The following is a 9,013-nucleotide window of genomic DNA, read 5'->3' on the forward strand; positions in this document are numbered from 1 at the left end:
CTCTGCTTTAGGGGACCTTTCTTGCACGTTTTTCGACACATATTAGTGTCTCTAGGGCAAACCAAGGCTCAAACCATTAAAAAAACTTACTAGGGAGTAGTTGACATGTTGAGGAAGCTTCTTAAATAGTTATAGAAAGGAAAGTCCGGATCATACTTGAGTAGATTTAGTGTTTTTTGTTTTTTTTTATTATTTCGATTGTAGAAGGCTCTAGAGTGCTCAGATCGCTTCGGAACCCATTTTTTCTAAAAATTTTGACGATTTCCAATAAAAACCTCTTGTGCACTTTTACTTTTGAGTCATTCTACACTGAGCTAGAGCTTAATGAAATATTAGCGATATTTGATAAATTACGGAAAAATGAGAAAAATGTAAACTCTGGAATTTTGAATAAGCGTGATAGAAGGCTCCAATCGCTCTATAAATGTACATTCCTGACATTTCAAACAATGTGTTCATCATATTAGATGTAGGAAAAAAATTTTGACCGGTTGAGTTGACAGAGAATCGGCCATATGTATAATGAACACCTTGTATTTACAATGTATATGGGCTATTCCACAACAGGTGTTGCAGACCCCAAAATGAAGTTAAAGTCAACCATTTACTCTTGAAGAATATAATGAAAAATGAAAATTCTGAACACCACAGCCCCCTAGGTCCAACCCTCATGGATCTACAGGGGCTCAAAGTTGGATTTTCATGTCTTGAGGATATTCTGCTTGTTACTCTGCTTTTCTAAGGTGCCTATAAAAAAATGTCTAAACCATGTTTTTTTTATATAAAATTTGATGTAAAATTTAAATCTGTACTCAAATATGACATTCATAACCTCAAAACCCTTTAAAATTGAAAAAATAGTGTAAAAGACCATCAAAGTCAAAAAATAAAGTCATTCGTATGCCTGAAATTGGCCCATATAATAAATAAAGTTCTTCTGATAAAGTTTGGAAACTGAGTCTCCATTGTAGACAATTTGGTAGCTTGCGGAGAACCAAAAGCATGAAAAATGAGAAAAAAACGAGGTATATAAATGTAAATAAAAGCTTGACAATTGTGTGTGTAGTTGTCAGGACTTTCCTTTAACAGCTCTCTACTCTGTACTGAAAGTTGTATGAGTGATGGTAAATAAAGTGTGGAGAGGGAAGGTATGCGTGTACGATTGAGTGAACGCGAGAAGAGTGTTTAGTATAAGCGAGATAAAGGCTTGAAATGTTGTTTCTCTTATAATTCCAGGTAATTTTTATATTTGAATTTGTTATTTAGATTGTAAGTTGTAAATATTGTAAATAGAACTCTTATAATTTCAGAGCAACACATTGGGTTTTTATTAAACGACTGATAACTCCATTATATATAATAAATACCTTGTATTTACAATAGATATGGGTCGGATTCAGAATTTTTCAAATAAACCTGCGGGCGAGGTTCACGGATTTTCCTGAAATTTTGGTATGTTATAGTACATGATAAAAAAATGCCAAAACCAAAATTTTGGACTCCCTCCCCCCTCCTACCCCCCTCCTCCCCTATAGACGTCCATTTTTTATCTATATTTTTTCTGAAGGCCTGAAGCTATTAAAAAATCTGCAAAAATTCATAAAGGTACTTTTCAACAATCCAAACAATCTTGAATTTTTTCAGATTTTTCGAGTGCTTCAGGCCTTCAGAAAAAATCATTGAAAATTTAAATTATTTTATTTTTGGTGAAATGGTTCGATATACCAGACCGAAGTATTTTTTTTTTGAATTCTGACGTCAAAAAACGATTCCTTGAATTTTTTCAGAATTTTTCATTCATGTCCATTCAGCCTAGAGCTGAAAAACCGCTTTTTTTCACAAAAATAATTTTTTTAATACGCTACGGAGCCTCAAAAAATCTGGAAAAATTTTTTTCTTATTTTGTTCATCAAAATACATAATCTCAAATTTTTTCAGATTTTTTAATTGAAGGCGATAGCGTCTGGAGCCGAAAAACGTTATTTTTAACAAAACAGGTTCCTAAAACCCGATGGTTCCGGTAAAAAAATTTAAAAAAAATTTTTTTGAATTTCTTGTAAAATTTTAATAAATTTTGACCATGGCAAAATTTCGATTGGAGCTTCCTAGCTCATTCTAGAGCATAACAAAGATTCGAGCGAAATTCTGAAGAAATTTGAAAAATAATGTAACTGTGATCAATATCTACTATAACATACCAAAAGCGCGTCAAGATCGGTGACATACGAGCGCAGGTTTATTTAAAAAATTCTGAGCCTTACCCATATACATTACATATATATGGGTCAGATTCAGAATTTTTCAAATAAACCTGCGGGCGAGGTTCACGGATTTTCCTGAAATTTTGGTATGTTATAGTACATGATAAAAAAGGGCCAAAACCAAAATTTTGGACCCCCTCCCCCCTCCTACCCCCCTCCTCCCCTATAGACGTCCATTTTCTATCTATATTTTTTCTGAAGGCCTGAAGCTATTAAAAAATCTGCAAAAATTCATAAAGGTACTTTTCAACAATCCAAACAATCTTGAATTTTTTCAGATTTTTTAATTGAAGGCGATAGCGTCCGGAGCCGACGAACGTTATTTTTAACAAAAAAAGGTTCCTGGAACCCGATGGTTCCACTAAAAAAATTTGAAAAAATTTTTTTCGAATTCCTTGTCAAATTTTAATAAATTTTGACCGCCACGAATTTTCGATCGGAGCTTCCTAGCTCATTCTAGAGCATAACAAAGATTCGAGCAAAATTCTGAAGAAATTTGAAAAATAATGTAATTGTGATGAACGTATCGCCTTAAAAAAATTATTTTCGTGAAAAAAAGCGGTTTTTTAGCTCTAGGCTGAATGGACATGAACGAAAAATTCTGAAAAAATTCAAGCAATCGTTTTTTGACGTCAGAATTCAGAAAAAAATACTCCGATCTGGTATATCGATCCATTTCACCGAACATAAAATAATTTAAATTTTCAATGATTTTTTCTGAAGGCCTGAAGCACTCGAAAAATCTGAAAAAATTCGAGATTGTTTGAATTGTTGAAAAGTACCTTCATGAATTTTTTCAGATTTTTTAATAGCTTCAGGCCTTCAGAAAAAATATAGATAGAAAATGGACGTCTATAGGGGAGGAGGGGGGTAGGAGGGGGGAGGGGGTCCAAAATTTTGGTTTTGGCACTTTTTTATCATGTACTATAACATACCAAAATTTCAGGAAAATCCGTGAACCTCGCCCGCAGGTTTATTTGAAAAATTCTGAATCTGACCCATATATATTGGAAGGCAACGCTCGCTTTTTGAGAGCACTCGCAGTGTGTATTGGTTAGGGCTGTGCGAGTATCCGATTTTTCGAGTTTTACTCGACTCGAACTTGAATCGCCGAGTTCGAGTTGAGTTTGAGTCGAGTCGGGAAAATTCGAGTACTCAAGTTTTTTCGAATACTCGATTTTTTTTCGGGTACTCAATTTTTTTCGAGTAATCGATTTTTTTCGAGTACTCGCAATGTGTTTAAATTTTAAGTAAATAAATTGTGAATCAACAGTCTCTAGACCCCTCTCTTTGTGTGTATATGCTTATAAGTGTGATATTTGCAGCGGCTAGAATTGGAAGTATAAAATAATTTAATAGTACAAACTTCATCACACTTATAAGCATGTACACACAATGAGAGGGGTTTAGAGATTATTGATTCATCATTCATTTACTTAAAACTTAAATATATTGCGAGTATTCAAAAAAACTCGATTACTCGACAAAAACGCGAGTCCCCAAAAAAACTCGAGTACTCAAAAAATCGAGTACTCGACTCGAATTCAAGGAAAAAACTTGAACTCGACGAGTCGAGTTTTTTCGAGTACTCGTACAGCCCTAGTATTGGTATTTCTCCTCGCTGTCTGATACACGCATGCGTTTTACGGTACTGTCCTTACTGATGCGTACTGAGAGTTGCGTTGACGCTTACAATATTTTGTATGATTATGATTGTTTTATATGACGGGGTTCGTGAAACACCTTTAGGACTGATAATTCTGATTATTAATTGGAATGAATTATACGATTGTTAACTAAATAATGCTTCTAAATACAATAATAAAATTACACCACCTTTACAGAGTATCGGTCTTGCAATATCGGATAAACACGAATGACATTATACGAAAAAGAATTACACGGTTAGCAATACCGCACTTTTACGACTTGATACGCGATATGACCGAGTTCACTTATGGAGCGTATTGATGAAATAGAAAAGGAAATACTTGCATTTGTGTAGAAATCCCGATGAATCTCTCACTTGATCACACTCAATTCACTCTAAACGGGCAGAATACGAAGACGATGCGCATGCGACAATCGAGTTCTGCATCAGAAAGGAGGATGGCGTTGATACAGGATTCACTACACTTGACCACCATTTTAGTTAATCTTAAAATTACCTTATGCCTGGGGGCTAACTTATGAGCCCGTGGCTATTCTAAGAGTTCACTTTTAGATTATTAGAACATTGTTGATTTGAAAAATAGTAGGCCGAGTGAGACCGGCTAGTGGCTTTTATAGGGGCGCGCTTCGCCCCACGTTTTCTTCCTTGCCGACAGCCGTTCAGACCCTTAGCTACCTTGCAATATATAACGGATATCGTAGGATCTTATTACTTGCGCAGTACTCGTCAATCCGACGTAGACATCTTCGAGGATGTTGCGCTTATCTCGCACACTCAAGCTCCGTTTGATCTCAAAGAAAATCTTCGATTCTCTCCTGTTCATATGTCGCCGTTGCTTATGAGTAAAAACACAGTGTAAACCGCTATGAAAAAAACCTTTTTATTAAATGCCATGAAAAAAAACACACCTTGTCGGATGCCGTGAAGAAAAACACACCTCATCGAAATACGATGTACGAGCATACATTGCATGCTCTCGTATATCAACATATACGTATGTTTAGATTGGGTGTCAAAATTTCCAAAAAAATTTTTCAAATGCAAATTTGACCAATGGATACTTTGCCAATAAATAGGTTTTGCAAATATAATTATTTCCAAAATAAATAAAATAAGTAAATAACTTTTAAATGTAAAATAAATAAAAGTTTTAAAATTGTAAGTTGCTTCCAACTGATTGTAAGTAGTGAAGGACTCCATGATTTTTAACGTGTTGTTGGTAAGACGATAGAATATTGAGGATTCTCTTTTCCGCAATTTGACGCTTTGGTTCAGGAAGTTTTTTGATTCTTTATCCAACGTTCATTCGTTGAATCATGGTTTCATCTTTGTACTCTTATGTATGCATGATCTCGTATCAAAACTCACATTAAAAAAACGGGTAACTGGCAGAAATTTTTCCGGAATTGCATCAAAGAACGAGTCAAAATGTTCAAGAACATCATCCACGGGATCGAATGCTAAAGCAGCCATCTTTTGAGTAGCTTCTTTAATGGATCGGTCTTCTGGATCATTATATAGTGTCTGCAATTTATCTTCTCATATTCTTTTGTAAATGCTTTGGCACAGATGAAATAAGCAGCCACGTATAATAGGTCCGAATTCTTTTTGTGCTGCATTAATGATTGCAACCTCGAAGTCAGACATCACAACTTGAGGAGAAATCATTAGAATTCCAAACTTTTCAGCTGTTGACAGAGTTACTCGGAAGACTGTTTCATATGCTTCTTGCGTTTTACTCGACAGAAGAGCTTACACAAATGGAAGAGCCACATTCATTTCGATGCCACGAACCAGTTGTTGTACAGATCCCATTATCACAAATAGTTAATAAAAAATATTGGGAGCCGTTTTAAATGTTCCGTAGACGTACCAGATGCTGCTTCTTGCTAACAAACTTAAATTTTTTCGTGTCGAAAATATTAAGATGCAGTTCTCTTTGTCGCTGTCGTTTCCGTTTTCGAATGAATCGTAAATCAAAAACGGTTCTCCTACCTTGGAAGTACGAAAACGTTCAGGAATATCTAGTATATCATCCAGGGTACGGGGATTGGATGGCATTTTTCTCTTACGGTGAATCATTTGATTAACGTTAGCTCGATCAGGAACCTCTGCTAACACAGCAGGCGGCACGTCCTGCAACCGTCGTAAAATGTTTGAAGGTGGTACATCGGGATAATCAAATGCCTCTTTCTTGATGCTAGTTAACACATTCAATAGACGGTGAAAATCGGTTATTATTTGAAAATTCGAACTTTTCAAAGCTTCCACTTTTAGTCAGTCGTAGTTATATACTCGAACTAAATTCATCATTGTGCAAATGTTTTTTACGACGCAATCGTTCCGAGTCGCAATATTAGGAAAGGATAGGAAAACAACTGAAAAATTGTGAATCAGGTCAGGAGCTATCGTTGAGTTTGAGGCTATTGATTTTCCTTTACCCGAGATCATTGAAACGAACGATTTAAGTCAATATCAGAAATATTTATTACTATTTAGTCAAGCGATTAAGTGTGAATTTTGCTCAGTTGAATTAAGCCCCAAGCAGCCGGGTAAACTAAACAATTCTTGTTGGCTAACGTGTGCCAACAGAATTCTTCGTTTATACGTATCGACGCCAGACCCATCCGATGAATTAAGTTAGATCACTTGCTTAACAGAAAATTTTATTTTCTAGTCAAAAGGTACAAAAAGTGAGATGTATCAAGCTTCCTGAAATAAATTTCAACTCGTCTAATTACTACAAAATCATTGATTTGTCCGTAACATCGTACAATTCGCCGCCAGTACTAAATAAAATTAGTAATGATGTTTTAACCTATCACTTATTGTTTGAGAAATATTCGAACAAGTATAAGCGCAAGGCTTGTACAAACACACGTTCACTTGCTGTGCAAGTCTTCGAGTGATTCTCACTGCGAAGCGAGAGATGACGTTGCGCCTCGGCACTTGCTGACGGCAGCTCTGCTATCTGCGCATTGTTTCGCGATCGCTCTCTCGTTTTTGCACTCGGCAAATCAGCACCTCACGTGCGTCTCGTGCAACGACTTTTTCTACTGTGAATAAAATTCCGACGTCATCTTAACAAAAGCTACTTTGAGCATTATCTACAAGGACATTTCATCAACTTAAGTCAACTCAACAAGGGCCAAGCAGTTTAACAAGGACTGGTCAAGAACATCTCATCTACACACCTATCAAGGCTTGACTCATTGGTCTGCGAAACGGAGTCAACTCATCCATTGCGACTAGGTAAAGACACCACCCGGGCTGAAATCTTTTTGTCATCACCTCAACTTTCAGAATTATTTGGTGCATCTCAGGTGCGAGAGCACACAACTAGAGAAAGTGAGGTTACACGTTGCCATGAGCAATCTCATATGATCTGGGTCAACTCAGTTCCGGCTGCTCACACATACAAACGAGGAGATTAATATAACCTCATTCGTTGTGCTCTGGTTTTCTGGTTCTCTCAAATCATTGTACCAACTCTTGACAACTCATCGTGTAGTATCAATACTATCAGCGTACACTAGTTCTTTATTTTTGTTGATAACTTTCTCAACATATTGACTCAGTTTGAATTAATTAAGAGTGATTTTGAGTGATAATAAAGAAAATAGTGAAAATTGAAATTCATGTGACTTATGCAGTATTTTATTGTGAGACCTGATCATGCACCCATCCTATTAACAATTAATTAATTAAACCATTCCTGAACACTTATTAAATAATGATGTTTATTTGAATTGGGAATATAAGGCGTATCCATGCCACACTGTTGTCATGAAAAGATTAGTCAAATTAGTCACGGAAACCTCTTCAAGAGTTTGTGGCCGGGAAAACAGAGAGGGATACATTCTCCCCTAGTAGCACAGAACGTTAAAAAAACGTTGAAATAACGTTATTTATTCAACGTTATAACGTTTGTCTCGAAAGTTGAAAAAACGTTATATCAATGTTACATCAACGTTGAAAATGTCCGCCCGTGAAAGAAAATAAACGTTGTTGTAACGTTGATACAACTATTTCTTAACGTTAGATACTTTGAAAAGAGCGTAGACAGACGAGCAAGACAGCCAGAGAAATCTTCGCCACGGTCATCCACGCTCCCACTGATTTTTACCATCGCTCTCCGTAGAACCCGATATTTGCTAATTTTGCCCAGTAGAGCACTCGTTCGGCGTGCAGGTGAAAGCTGCGCTTTTGATAATCGTCATCGCAGTGCAGCATATATTGTAGTACATATTACAGAGAGGTACTTCTTTTACATTATATTTTCTGGATTCCCTGCGATACATATATTGCACTCGTTGCTGGCTGCGAGTGCGAGTGAGATTAGGGAGGAGGGCTAGATGAATAGGGACAAAAAGTCGCAAATACACGAGTATAAAAGTAGACACTAAAGCTAAGTATGCTGTAATTAAACGCTAAGAGATAAGGAGAGTGAGAGAGAAACTTTCGTTGATGATACCCTCTACGCGCGCTCGACGAGTTAAGCCTATATACATACACATACAGTATGTGTAATACGCGAGCATAAATTCGAACGCAAGAGAGTGAGCGAGAGAAAGTCTCGACGGAGCCAACGACGACGTTCAACCCTCCCGTGTATATGTATGTGTGTATGTACGATCTATTTGACCCGTGCCGCCGCGCACACTGCTTGTATTAACCCATCACTCGATGGCCTGTACACAACTCTTAAAATCGACTGCCATTGCTGCTGCTGAGTCAATGTATGCAGCATAAAACGACTTAAACTCCTTCGCGCGTTATAGATCAGCACGAGTATTATACAGGTATGTAATGCACGACTGTGTAATCGTGAAACCTGTGATTTACTGCAACATTTAATCATTAAATTTGTTACCCCCGCCGCTGTCACTGCTGCTGCTGCACACGGTCAAACGAACGAGCTGATCTGAAGCTACGACTGCGTACTTGAAATATACTACAGCGATTATTTTCATTAAATTATAATTCTCTTTTATTTCTTATTTAATATTTAAAAGTTTAAAGTATACATTAAAATAGAACGTTAACAAATTTTTCTTTGTACAACTCTCGCTCGTAATGA

This window comes from Trichogramma pretiosum, unplaced genomic scaffold (assembly GCF_000599845.2).
Source record: "Trichogramma pretiosum strain Unisexual culture from Peru unplaced genomic scaffold, Tpre_2.0 scaffold159, whole genome shotgun sequence".
NCBI classification, from domain to species: Eukaryota; Metazoa; Arthropoda; class Insecta; order Hymenoptera; family Trichogrammatidae; genus Trichogramma; species Trichogramma pretiosum.